Source organism: Pinus tabuliformis, chromosome Q (genome assembly GCF_031772625.1).
Source record: "Pinus tabuliformis cultivar Carrire ecotype Pingquan chromosome Q, CPIR1, whole genome shotgun sequence".
NCBI classification, from domain to species: Eukaryota; Viridiplantae; Streptophyta; class Pinopsida; order Pinales; family Pinaceae; genus Pinus; species Pinus tabuliformis.
This window is the reverse complement of record NC_142296.1, coordinates 1,017,484,753-1,017,498,139: the sequence shown is the minus strand read 5'-3', so window position 1 is coordinate 1,017,498,139 and position 13,387 is coordinate 1,017,484,753.

Here is a 13,387-nt window from a genome sequence, read left to right as displayed (position 1 = left end):
ATCATCCTCGACTGACTCAAAGTTAGTCTCAGAGTATGTACCACTGATCCCAGACCAGTCTCAACCGACCCGAAGTCAGCGTCATAGTATGGTACAACTCCTACGACTGGTACCAGACCAGTATCATTGATCCCAGATCAATGGAGGTCATCCTAGCATAGGGAGTATGGTAGTTACAACGATGCGTCCATCGGTACTACTATGGTCCCTAACTTCATTTCCCTGCTCATTGATCAGATGTGAGGTACTTCCCATGAGTCCCAGATTACATGGGTAGGATGCCTCGACAGGAGAACTAATCAATCCTGTCCTCACAGGAGAACACATCAATCGTGCTAAAATTTCCATGGAGAACACATCAATCCAGGCCTCACAGGAGAAAACATCAATCCTGCTACAATTGCCATGGAGAACACATCAATCCAGGCCTCACAGGAGAACACATCAATCCTACTACAATTGCCATGGAGAACGCATCAATCTAGGCCTCACAATAGAACACATCAATCCTGCTACAATTGTCATGGAGAACACATCAAAACAGGCCTCACAGGAGAACTAATCATCCTACTACACATGAGAGCGAATCATCCTGTTCCACAAGAGAGCGAATCATCTTGTCCCACAAGAGAGCGAATCATCTTGTTCCAGTGTGCACCACCAGGGGAGGGTGAGTCCCCCTGTGGTCATATGTTGCTCCAGTAGGAACCGCAAGCCCTCAGAGCTCCCAGAGCTCAATGTATACAACATGCAGGACCCTTGTACAAAGGTTTGTTGCCAACTCCAAGTTGTTTGGGAAAATCACATATTAGATCTTTCCTTGGGGCTTTGACAAGGTGTATCAACCTATACATCATCTTAATGTGATGGAGCTTCCTTGCTCATCAACTTACCATATCCCAGATGATGTCTATCAACTGGAGCAATTGACGAATACGGGATTCCTCAATAATCGAATCCCACCTCTGGTTGTTACAGAGAATCACAGTGGTATCCAATGTAAATGCAAATAGCTCACTAAAGAGATTTCGCAACTAGAGTGCCTCACACGAGGTTATGCTAGCAACAATATATCCTACTTCGGCGGTGCTCAAAGCACCGACTTCTGCTTCCTGCTCATCCAAGATATCGAAGCAGATCCCAAGGTGAAACAGTACCCGGAAGTGCTCTTACGGTCCACCACACTGCCTGCCCAATCAACATCAGTATATCCAAGTATTCTCACATCTCCGGCAGTGTATCTTAATCCATGAGAGATTGTGTCCTGAAGACATCTCAGAAGATTCCTGGCATCAATCGAGTGAGGCTCAAACAAATATGAGCTCACAATGCTAACTGCAAAACATATGTTCGGATGGAGGTTCACCAAGAACATCAATGCAAATGAGTTTTTCAAACTCAGAGGCATTTCCCAAGTCTGGTCCGACATCACTACCATATAACTTCTAAAAGTTAAGATCCTCGAGGTAGTCACAGGCTTGCAGTCCATCATACCGAATCTTTCCAATATATTTACCGCATATTTTCCTTGAGATAGGAAAATTTCCCTTGGCTTCTGCCACACTTCAAGTCCTAGGAAGTAGTGCATCAGTCCTAGGTCTTTCATTTCAAATTCAGAGGCCAGCTCCCTCTTACATTTGTGAATGAGAGGGTCTGCACCTGTTGGAAAGAGGTCATCCACATACAACACCAGTATGAGAGGCTTGTCATCTTCAACCTTAAAGTAAAGGTTAGGATCGGATTCAGTCTGTTAGCTACCTATACCAATAGGTTTCATATTTCATGATGGGCAAATAAAAATTCCAAATATGCTCTGCTTTGGTGATACAAAGATCCCATATTTCCAAGAGAAGACAATGTGTGTACATAAGCTTGATGTTGACTCAATTTTGATGGATGGTCCAACAACCTAATCTGGATCATGCCATGATTCAATTTTCTGTTATAGAATAGAGAAAGAAGTCTGTCCAAACTGTCTAATCTTGGCAGACCACTAGTTAGGTAGAGAATTAAGGTTCCCAACTGCTTAATCTGGGGCCTTGGAAGCAATAAGGGTAGTTCTAGATAGAAAATCAAAAGAAAAAGCCAAAAGAAAAGAAAAGGCACATGAGGGTTTGCAAGTCTAAGTGCACCCTCCATGAAGAAACAAAAAATGCTAGGCAAGTAGATGGGTAGGTAGATGGGGTTGCAGAAATGTCATTCCTTTCAACTGAATTTAGCTGGTCTAACATAAAGGAAGCATCAATGGATAGGAGAAAGCTCCTCTTCTCTATCATTTGCAGCAACACAATGGAGCATGTCTAACTTCCTGTTTCCCCCCATTCACATTCATTGCTAACAATCCCATCACCAGTTGTGTTCATGAAAGAATTCAAGGCTTTATGTTGGTTCTTGTTTCTCTAAAGGCCACATTTCTTGTCTAAAATTCTTTTCATTTTGATCTACTTCCTAAGCTAAGTTGTTTTCATATAAACTTAGTGTTATCACTCTTCATTCACCTTTTCCACTCATATTAACCCCTAACTTCTTATTATTTAAATCCCCTATGTTCCCCTTTTCCCTTACTATTATAAACACTATGGTGTATAAACCCCAAGCATTCAATAAATATTCCCCCCCCTTGGCATTATAGCCATATGTCCAAAGTCAGGGATTAAATTGACCTCTGGTCAGTTTAACAGCCTAAGCATTACCCCTCTTTTCCCTCCAGAAATCATTTAAGCCATTTGCCCCTTCGTTTGCAAAAGAACCTTGTAAAAAAACCCCACTTTCACCCCTAACCCGCTTTATTTGTAAAAACACATCAAAAACCCACTTTTTCAGCTTTATCCAAAGTTTGGCGCCAATACACATTTTTATAAAAATTACATTGAAACCCCATATTATCCGCTGAACTCCTAACTCTCCGTCGGGCACACATTTCAAAAGAAATATTAAAATAATCCCCGCCCGCTGCCATATCGTCCTGGCGCCTTAGCGATCCGTCGACCGTCGGATCTGGCTCTTTTCATCCGACGGCCCAGATGCATATCGGGTCAGGCCCGACGTTCGGAAGATAGCACCCGAGAAACTGTCAGAGGGTGACGTCAGGCCTCTCCCACGCGTCGCCCCCACAATTTCTCGGGTCGCCCTCTAACAATACAACTTCCGTATCGAGGGCGGTCCGAGAAAATCCACTTACCATTTCTGGTTTTGTGTGAACCCGCCATGCCAACATCATTACCACATCAGGCCCACGTCATTGCTACATCACCGCCGTGCCAGCACCCCCGTCCGCCACTGCTCTGACCTGTCCGCCACCGCTCTGACCTGTCTGCCACCTCACCATCCCCGTGGACCACTCATAGGCCACCACGTCACTCGATGACGTCATGCTGACGTCATCCGACCTTGACCCCACCTGATGACGTCATGCTGACGTCATCCAAAAAAGCGCCAAAATCCCAAAAAGTCTATATTTTGGCCGAAAATCGTGTTTTTTGTCACTTTTGATAAAACAACTGTTACTCTGCTTTGCATGAATTTTACGACCAATCCATCGCCAACCTGCTGAAATCGACCAGAAGACCGTTGGCGCACCAATTCCACCTACATTCGTAACCATTGCCGACAATTTACCAGGTATTTATCCCAGTCATTCCCTCTGCGGCTGGTTTTGTCCATAATTCTCCAAAGAATAGCTTAAAGAGTGAAAAAACACAGTATCTACCAGTAAATCCTGGTGGCTAGCTTCCTTTTTTAACTGTTGAGTCCAAATTCACCTGCAAAGCCTTGTTTGTCTGAGTTTTCACCAAACCTGTAGTCTTTCCGCGCATTCGTGGACTTAGACCCCGAAACTATAATAATTCACCATGGAGAAACTTGAGTCAGTCCTGATATTAGTTCTATCAGTCCTCTATGAAGTATTTCAACTGCTGCTGTTACAATTTACCCTCTGCTCCTTGCAATTCACCTCTCTATTGTAGAGATACCCCTCTGTGTTGCTCTATTCACTCAAGCCACTTCACATACAAATCAGAGGCCTTATTAACCATGGAGACACCAGTAGCCCTGAATATTCAACCTCTGAATGCCCCACAAAGAGAATTAGAATGGAAGGCCCTGGGGGATAAGGATTATCAGATGATAGACTCATTTTCAATGAATTCCAAATTTAACATCCATCTGCTGAATGAGTTAAAGGCCCAACAGCTCAGTGGAGCTGATATTTTAGGGATTTGGGACTCCAACTTGCCCATTTACAACCTCCCTCAAGTCAATGCCTTTCCAGACTTGATCCATAGATGCTGTGAATGCTATGATCCATGTCAGAGAGCTGTGATCAATCCCTCAGGTGCAGTCTTGTTCCATATCACCCCTGAGGCCATAAATCAAATGCTCAACTTTCATTCTTCAAGACCATTGACTCCTCTCTCCATGCTAGATTTATTAAAGAAAGGGGGCAACATGTCCAGTGCCCAGATCATCAAAATCAATCAGTTATTCATACAGCCAGGCTCTGAAACTATGAGAACGCCTCCTATTGGAAATCCATACCTCAATGACTTGGGCAAAATGCTTATAGATTTGATCAGCTATGTCTTCGGCTACAAGGGAACTGAGGATGTTGATGACACCATTATGGCTATGATGTCCATATTTTCTCCTGGAAAGCCTTCTGATGTGCACTATGATTATGCTACATACATTGCAAACAAGATTCATGAGCAACTGTTGAATCTAGAAAGGGAAAAGGTGTTTAGATACACCAGATACATATATCATCTGTTCTTATTTTATCAACCTGAACGTTTCCCTATTCCTCTCAAGAAACTTGATGCCCAGGGAAATCCAAGGTCAGTTGTGTTTTGGACCTCAGTTTTTCATCACACCTCTTGCTCACCATACACATACTCTGAATTCATAGACTTTTTCATTCATCCAGCTTTGACCTTGTTATATGGTGTTCCTCCTCCAAGATTAACAGATGAAATGCAAAGAATTCTCCATCTTTCTAAGTCCTACAGCATTGGTGATTGGTACTTTTACCAACACCACACAGTAATCAGAATGTTTGGCTGTGAGTTGGACCCTTACAGGCTGCCAAGATATGTCCCCATGAGACTATTTGCCTTGGAGTATTTTAGGCAGTTTGGAAATGCAGACATGATCCATTTCCATAGTAAAAACAAGAAAGTGCAATTGAAGGTCAGGAACCAACTAGGCCCTTTTCTCTACAACATAAGGGAGGAGGGATGGAAGGAAGCAGATGGCATGCTAGAGGCCCTCCGTTTTGAAACTAGTTTCAAATGGATACCTTATGACCCTAATCATTTCATTTCTCTCAGAAGGGTAAAACATAAACTAGGTGGCTATCCTCATGTCAGATTGCCTCATATTGAGAAATATGTCAATCAACTAAGTTGGAAAGAGGGCACCCTAGAAGAGCCAATGACTAGAGAGCAAATACTAAAAAGAGAAGAAAAAAATATTGAGAAAGAGGCTGACTTGGAAACTTGTGGACAGGTTTCCTCTTCATATCAAAGGCAGCTTGGAGCAGCTGCATCATCTTCCACAGCACATCAGCAAGTAGCCAGAACTACTCATCAAACTTCGAGCAAAGGCAAAGAGAAACAGATGGAGCCAGAACAGCTAGCTTCTACAGAACAATAGCAGGAAGTATAACAGCAAGAACAAGAGCAACCAGGGCAGCAAGAGCAAACATCTGAAGCTCCAATACCCACTGGGCAGCAGGCACAAGAAAATCTACCTCCTAGGCAAGAGAAGACAGTGGAGGCGTCGGTACTGCAAACTCCACAACAAGAAGAAAAGGGAAAGAAGAGGGATAGAGAGCAGGAGACTCCCCTCACCACATCTATAAGTCAAGGGGGGAAAGGCACAGAATGAATCCCCTCTCTGAGGAAGAGATGCCTACTGGGCAATCTTTAGGCATGGGCCCACCAAGTATGGAGGCATCTGCAAGTTCGTTTCAGCAGGAACATGAAATAACAGTTGGAGGAGAAGTCAGCTCCTCAAGCCATCAAAAGGGAGCTGAAGTAGTCATCAAACAACAATTTATTGATATCAAAAAGAGGAACGAGCCAATCAAGATATAGCTTTACAATCACTTGTTAAAGATGGCTCCTACAAACCAGCAAAGATTGATGTCTGCCTATGATGTACATGAGGGAAAAATGGTAATGAGTCATTTCATGCCAACCATGTTGCAGCCCCAGTCAGCTGCAGACTACATAAGGACCAACCTTGAGGTCCTAGCCAAAGACATCCACCCTATGGATCAAATAGAACTGCACAAGCAAACGGGTGAGATGGTGTATGCCACTCTTGCAGACAAAACATTGGTGAATCTTAGGCTGGAAAATAGCCTAAATAATACAGCTGCCCAACTTGAGTTGGAAAAAGCTTCCTCCCAGGCAAAGGATAACCGAATCAAAGCGCTGGAGGACATCATTATAGAGCTTGGGCATGATCCAAAGGAAATCAAGGCTGTTCAAGCACTATTGAAACTAAGGGATGCAGACATGGCAGCATTGAGGAAAATGATTAAGATCCCAACAACTATTCACGCACAAACAGAAGAGGTTGCTCAGCTGAGACATGACCAAGATGCAGCAGCTATGCTGGTATCGTTATACAAACAGCTGATCCAGACATAGGAGAAATTGGGAGAGTCAGAGGCTGCGCTGCAGGCAGCATTACAACAGAAGGAAGGAGGCCAAACTTCTCAGCCCCCTCCAGAGATAATCAATCTTGAGGAACGTCCTCAAACTACTGCTCCTCCCACAGAATAGATAACACCCTTTACATCAGCACCAGCACCAACAACAGAGGAGGCTCCAAGCCTTGACATGCAGAAGCTGAAGAACGAAATTTAGGCCCTAGAAGCCCAAATGGCAGAGTTAAATGAAGCCAGGGAAAATTTGGTTAAGCTCAATGAAAGATATGACAAGTCAAAGCAGAATGTGGCAGAAAATGCAAGAGAGATAAAGGCTCTCAAAGAGAAGATAAAGGAGCTGGAAAAAGAGCTCACCCTGGACAAAGTGGTGGCTCAGCTCAAGACAGTTTTATGGGCCAACATTGGCCAATCAATCACAGATCAGTGGCAATACATTGAGACCATTCATGAGCAAATAGAACTCATAGGAAAAGCACACAGAGAAATCCAGAGGGCAAGGGCATCTCTAGGCAACGTGCCTGAGGTAGCTAATAGAATGATTAATGTGTTCAACAACCGTACAGGTCCTCAGCTAGCAGCAATGGGAATTCCCAGCAGAACTGAAACCATTTTGCTGATAAAGAGGGTCCTTACATTAAGAGGCCTGGTGCAAACACTGGAAAGAAGAAGCCAGGACATGCAGACAGAAGTGAACAGGTTCATGGAAAAATTTGCAGTACTACAAGGCAGAGGTCTTCCTGGCTTACTGAACAGCGCAGGGAGGCTACTTTCGCATGAGAACTATGCAAAGAGGGTCAACACATTTGCTTCAAATCAGATCACTTTAACGCCAAGTACTTCAGAAGAAACAGGGCCAGCATCTGGGAAAAATCTCTATGATAGAGTAGAGAATTTATTTTTTATTATGAATGAGATCAAGCATTTGTTTGAAGTGCCTCCAAACTTCTACAAATATACAGAGGCAGATGAGACGTTGGATGCAATTTTGAGACACCAATTGCCCTCATAAGAATGGTGGACCAAAATGATACAGATGATACTGTAATCAAAAGCCTTTCATCAAATTTTTTCATCAAAAACATAAGTCATCATGTATAGGAAAATTTGATACAGTCAGTATGATTGAAGAAAGATGGATTGAGCCAACTCAGCAGAGAGATTCGGCCACTACAGCAGCACTCACAGTTACAGATGATAGGGCTGAGAACGCTACAGCATGACAGAGCATAAAGACACATCATTCAGCATTTATGCAGAATGCTCAACCGACTCAGTGGCCTCCAAAGGTCAAAAAGGACTTTTGACAGAATTAAAGAGCATTCATTTTGTATTTAAGAGCAGTAATAACTTCTTTATCTGCTATTTTGTAAGGTTGGTGAGCGTATTTAATTATCAAAATGACTCAGCGGTTCAGATATTTGTAGAACCGATTGTATATATTCCCCCTCGCATAAGCTTGCAGGGGTTGTCGTTACTTGTTGAAAAAGAGATCTTATGCTGTAAATTTTCAGAGTATTAATACAAAGCTGATGAAATTTCTAAAGTTCTGCGTTGTCTGAGGCGTTGTAGTGTGTTTGCTGAATGCTACAGGATTCCTGCATATTTCATGGCTCAATAAGTTTCCTGTAAACTCTTCGTTGTGTGTTTTATTTACTTCTTCATAACCCAATCATATGCTATGTTTCACAGTTAGTGGCAGAGAAAAAGAATAGTTCTAGGATTTATTCATAGAATACCCTGAACTCAATCTTCGTTGTTATAATTGTTTTCTTCAGTTATAGTTATAAAGGTGTAATTCTTAATTGCTGCATCTTCAAACTATATCTTTCATAGTGACTATTGTTTAGGAATTCAAATCTTCTCCTTTACAATATATCTCTTTCTCACACCCCAGCTTTGTGGAAAATTCTTAATTGCTTTTCATTGGTTAAACACACTTCATCATCACTATCTCAAGTTTGTTCCATGAGGTACCTAAATGGCCCTGCAGTTTCAGCAACTCAACTCAATATTTCAAACAACCTGTAGCCACAGACTCCCTAGCCCAATGGATTAGTACTGTCTAAAGATTTCCACCTTAAGCACTGAAGGACATCACTCAACCAAATATAAAACCAAACCCTGACCTCATAACTAGCCTAAAGTCTTCACAAAACAGAGACAAACCTTAAAGAGAGAGCCCTCTCTGATTACAGTTGGGCTAGAAACTGTAATCCAAAGCTTGGTTAGTGGTTACCCCGGCCGTATTCCCTTGGGAGTCAAAGGGAACAACCTGGGTGTTAACATAATTGGCGACTCTGTTGGGGAACTCCTCAGGATTTTCTAATTTCTGTATATTTCTTAAAGCTGCTTCAGTCAATCTTCATGCTAGCTTTAAGATATACACAGCCATTCGAAAGTCTTGTCTGGCCCTTGTAGACACAAAATATTCCAAAAACATATTCAAAAAACAAGTTTAGAAGCTGGCTCCCAAGAAGAATCCGCGATATACAAGGTCAAATCCTAACCCCAATCCACCAACTGTTTTTGAAAATCCTAATACAATCCCTAAAATCATTAGGAAGCAGCAAGGATAGGAAACTCTTGCTGATTTGAGTCCTGAGACAGCTTACCCAAACCCTGTTCTAACTCCAATCAAGGTTCTATTTCAGTCTACCCCTGATTCCCCCAGTTCACCATCCACATCTCAAAGCCCTCCTTTCACACTTCCATCCACTACACATATTCCCTTGACCAACACTCTAGTTTCTACCGTTCCCATTACCCCTGTTGTACCAGTCGTTCATGTTATCCCAGTTATCCCTGTCAATCCTATAAATCCTGCAAATATGGCTAATAGATATGCACCCCTGCAGTTGCCTGCTAATGCTGCAGCTCTACCTCAGGAATACCAATCCAAGATCTCATATTTCGACTCCACTGGCCCTTTCACAGCAATTCAGCATGCCAGAAGGATGCAAGACCATTTTGAGAACTATGAAATAGATGATGACAGTGTGAGAATGAGAATCTTTGTTCAGAGCCTGACAGGGGATGTAATAACTTGGTTTAGATCACTGGCTGCAAATACCATCACAACTCCTGATGAGCTTTATCAAGCCTTTACTAACAGATGGGAGAAAAAGAAAGATCCCCTGCACATACTTGGTGAATATGATACAATCAAACGAGGTCCTCAAGAGACCGTTTTGGAGTATTGTGAAAGATTCAACAATGTATATAATGCAATACCACAGAATTTAAGACCTCCTCCCGATTTAGCCCTGTACAAATTTCCTGATGGTTTTGACCCTGATATGGCATATCAGTTGAAGGAAAGAGCCCCTGAAACCCTTGAAGATGCCCAAAAGGTTGCTGTCACAGTAGAGGCTAACCTGATTGCCAAAAGAAACAGGGCAAGATTGGAAAAGAGAACCACCTTCAAAGAATAACCCTCAGCCTTTGATAAAAAACTGGATACAATACTCACTGGTATGAAGAGATTGGGTGATAGAGTAGAATCAATTGAGAGAAAGTCATCATGGGAAGCACCACAAAATAACCCTATCAGGAATCCCAATTTTAGGAGAAATCAAAACCCAAACGTTGGCAAGGTCGGTTCTGATCTAGACATAAGACCTCCTTTCCAGGAAAACTATACTGAGACATCCACTTCGAATGAGCAAACAAATGACACCCACATTAACCTGATGGGCCTGAATGATGAGCAGCAAGTTTTTCTGAGTCAAGAAGATCATAAGGATGATGACATTCATCAATTCCAAACCAGGTCAGGTGAGTCATTTGACTTTAAACAAGGATATGACACAGCTGTTTATGAAGTTCATAAGCAATACAAGCTAAGAAGCAGAACTATAAATGTAACACAGCCTAAAAAAACAAAGGATAGCCAGCAACCCAAAATAGCCATAGTCACAGAGCCAAATGACACAACTGATTCAGTTACAAATGAAGTAACCGTTCAAGAAGTCACTGAACCATTGCCCTCAAAACAACAGCCTATGGCTACATCACCCTTGCAGCCTAATCCAAGTAACACTCCTCAAGAGATGAGTAAGAAGGACAAGCCTCAAGATCAAGAAAAGAATCAAGAAGAAGACTTAGTGAACAAGGAAAAGGCTAACACCCACAACACCAAGATCCCATCTGAAAGACCCTTTAACTTAGAAGCTGAAATTGGCAAATTGAAGGTAGCTATTCCTCTTTCAGAACTAGCCAAGCATGACATTTATAGAAAACAAATCAAGAAGTACCTTCAACTTACTCGTAATAAAGATAATGTCAATGTGTTGGATGACACCCCAGAATTGCTTTTCGGTCCAGAGGTTGATGGAAAGACAACAGATACAGGGATCTTACCTTTCTATGTCAGCCTGCATGTTCATGATAAGATACTACACAATGCAATGTTTGACTCAGGTGCCTCTCACAACTTGATGCCTAAATCAGTCATGGAAAGATTGAATCTAGATATTACAAGACCATATAAGGACCTATTCTCATTTGACTCCAGCCAAGTTAAGTGTTTAGTCTTAATAAAAGACTTATGTGTGTCCCTTGTTCAGTACCCAAATAAAACAATTCTAATGGATGTTGTAGTTGCTGATATCCCACCCAAATATGGGATGCTATTATCAAGCTCATGGGGGGCTAAACTCCAACGTTCCCTACAATTAGACATGTCATATGCCACCATCTCAGTCTGTGGTCAACCCAAGAGGTTATATAGAGAGTCACTCATGAAATACATGGTCAGCAGTGAGGAAAAACCTCAAAACTTTCCCATATATGCCGTCCATTCTGACTTAGACTCATATATTCTCTTCAATGACAATATAGGTCCTACAAATGATGAAACCAAGACACTCAAACAAGATTAGGACATTAATGAACAAGCTGCTGCTCTAGAAATCAAGCTGGTCCAATCAAGGGATGACACTGTCCTAGAAGATAAACTAAGTGAAAAACCAGAACTTCAACTCACAATTCCATATTACAGAGAAGCTATTAAGCCTCCCCTAAAACAAGAGATCCTATGGTTTCTTGAATTTGATGGGTCAGTCAACAAATTAGGGGCAGGAGCAGGGGTTTGGATACATAATGAACTAAGCAATCATGCAGAGGGTCGTGCCTATAGGCTAAACTTCAGGTGCACTAACAATATGGCAGAATACGAAGCTCTTTTACTAGGCCTGAAACTAGTAAAATCCTTACAAGCCACAAAGGTTTCAATCATGGGAGATTCAGACTTAATTATCCAACAAGTAAAGGGGAATTTTGTCACTAATGACAAAAGATTGAGATCTTATAGGTCCGCTGCTGCTGAGATACTAAACTCCTTTACTAAATTTCAAATCACCAAAATCTCTAGAACCCATAATCTTCATGCTCATAGTTTGGCCACATTTGCAAGCACCTGCAAACTACCCTTTGAACCTAGCCATTTCTTTACAGCTGAGGTGAAACACAGACCTTCTGTCCCAAACAATGTTAAAGACTGGCAAGTGTTTGAAGATGATACACAAATAAATAATTTCTTGACCTTGCAACAAGAATTTGCAGGACTAAACATTGACACTGAGGGAGCAAGTCAATCACAAATACTTAGTGAACAGAACCACAGGGCAATATCACCCAAAACAGCTAACCAAATGCTACATCCAACAATTTTTAACAAAGACAACATACAATAAATTCAACAAATCAGTTGTGAAGAAACATCTGGTGCAGAGGCTGAAATCATAGAGCTAAAAGACAATTTTCTTCCAACAAGCCTAACTCCGTTGGAGGACATTTTTTATTCAAATGATATCCCTAGAAAACCAAAGATGCAGCCCCTTAATGCTGCCATTGAGGAATGCAACATTGGAACCATTGAGAAACCCAAGATAATAAAATTGTCTGCATCCTTACCTCCTGATCAAAAGCCTAAATACATTGACCTCTTCAAAGAGTTTCAAGATGTCTTTGCATGGGGTTATGAGGATTTAAAATCCTATGACACCTCTGTTATCCAACACACTATCCCTCTCAAGCCTAATCAAAAGCCATTTAAGCAGAAATTGAGAAGGATCAATCCCATGCTTCTCCCTTCAATTGAAAAAGAGCTGCAAAAAATGTTTAAAGCTGGCATCATAGCACCAATCATATTTTCTGATTGGGTTTCAAATTTGGTTCCTACAAGAAAGAAAACTGGTGACATAAGACTTTGTGTTGATCTTAGAAACCTGAACCAAGTGTCCCTCAAGGATAATTATCCCTTACCTAAGATGGATCACATTCTCCAAAGAGTGGTAGGGGCTTCAAGGATCTCATTACTTGATGGATTCTCAGGCTTTAATCAGATCCTAGTACATCCTGATGATCAAGACAAAACCGCATTCACTACCCCATGGGGAACATTCAAATATGTAAAATTGCCTTTTGGATTGAAAAATGCAGGGGTTACATTTCAGAGAGCAATGGATATTGCTTTTGCCAAGGAGATTCATGACTTCCTTGTTATTTATTTAGATGACCTCACAATCTTCTCAAAATTTGACCAAGAACACTTGAAGCATTTGAGACAAATATTCTTAACATGTAGGAAATATGGCATTTCCTTAAACCCCAAGAAGTCTCTGTTTGGTTTGGAAGAAGGTAAGCTGTTAGGTCACATCATTTCAAAGGATGGCATTAGAATTGACCCAGACAGGATACAAGCTATCTTAC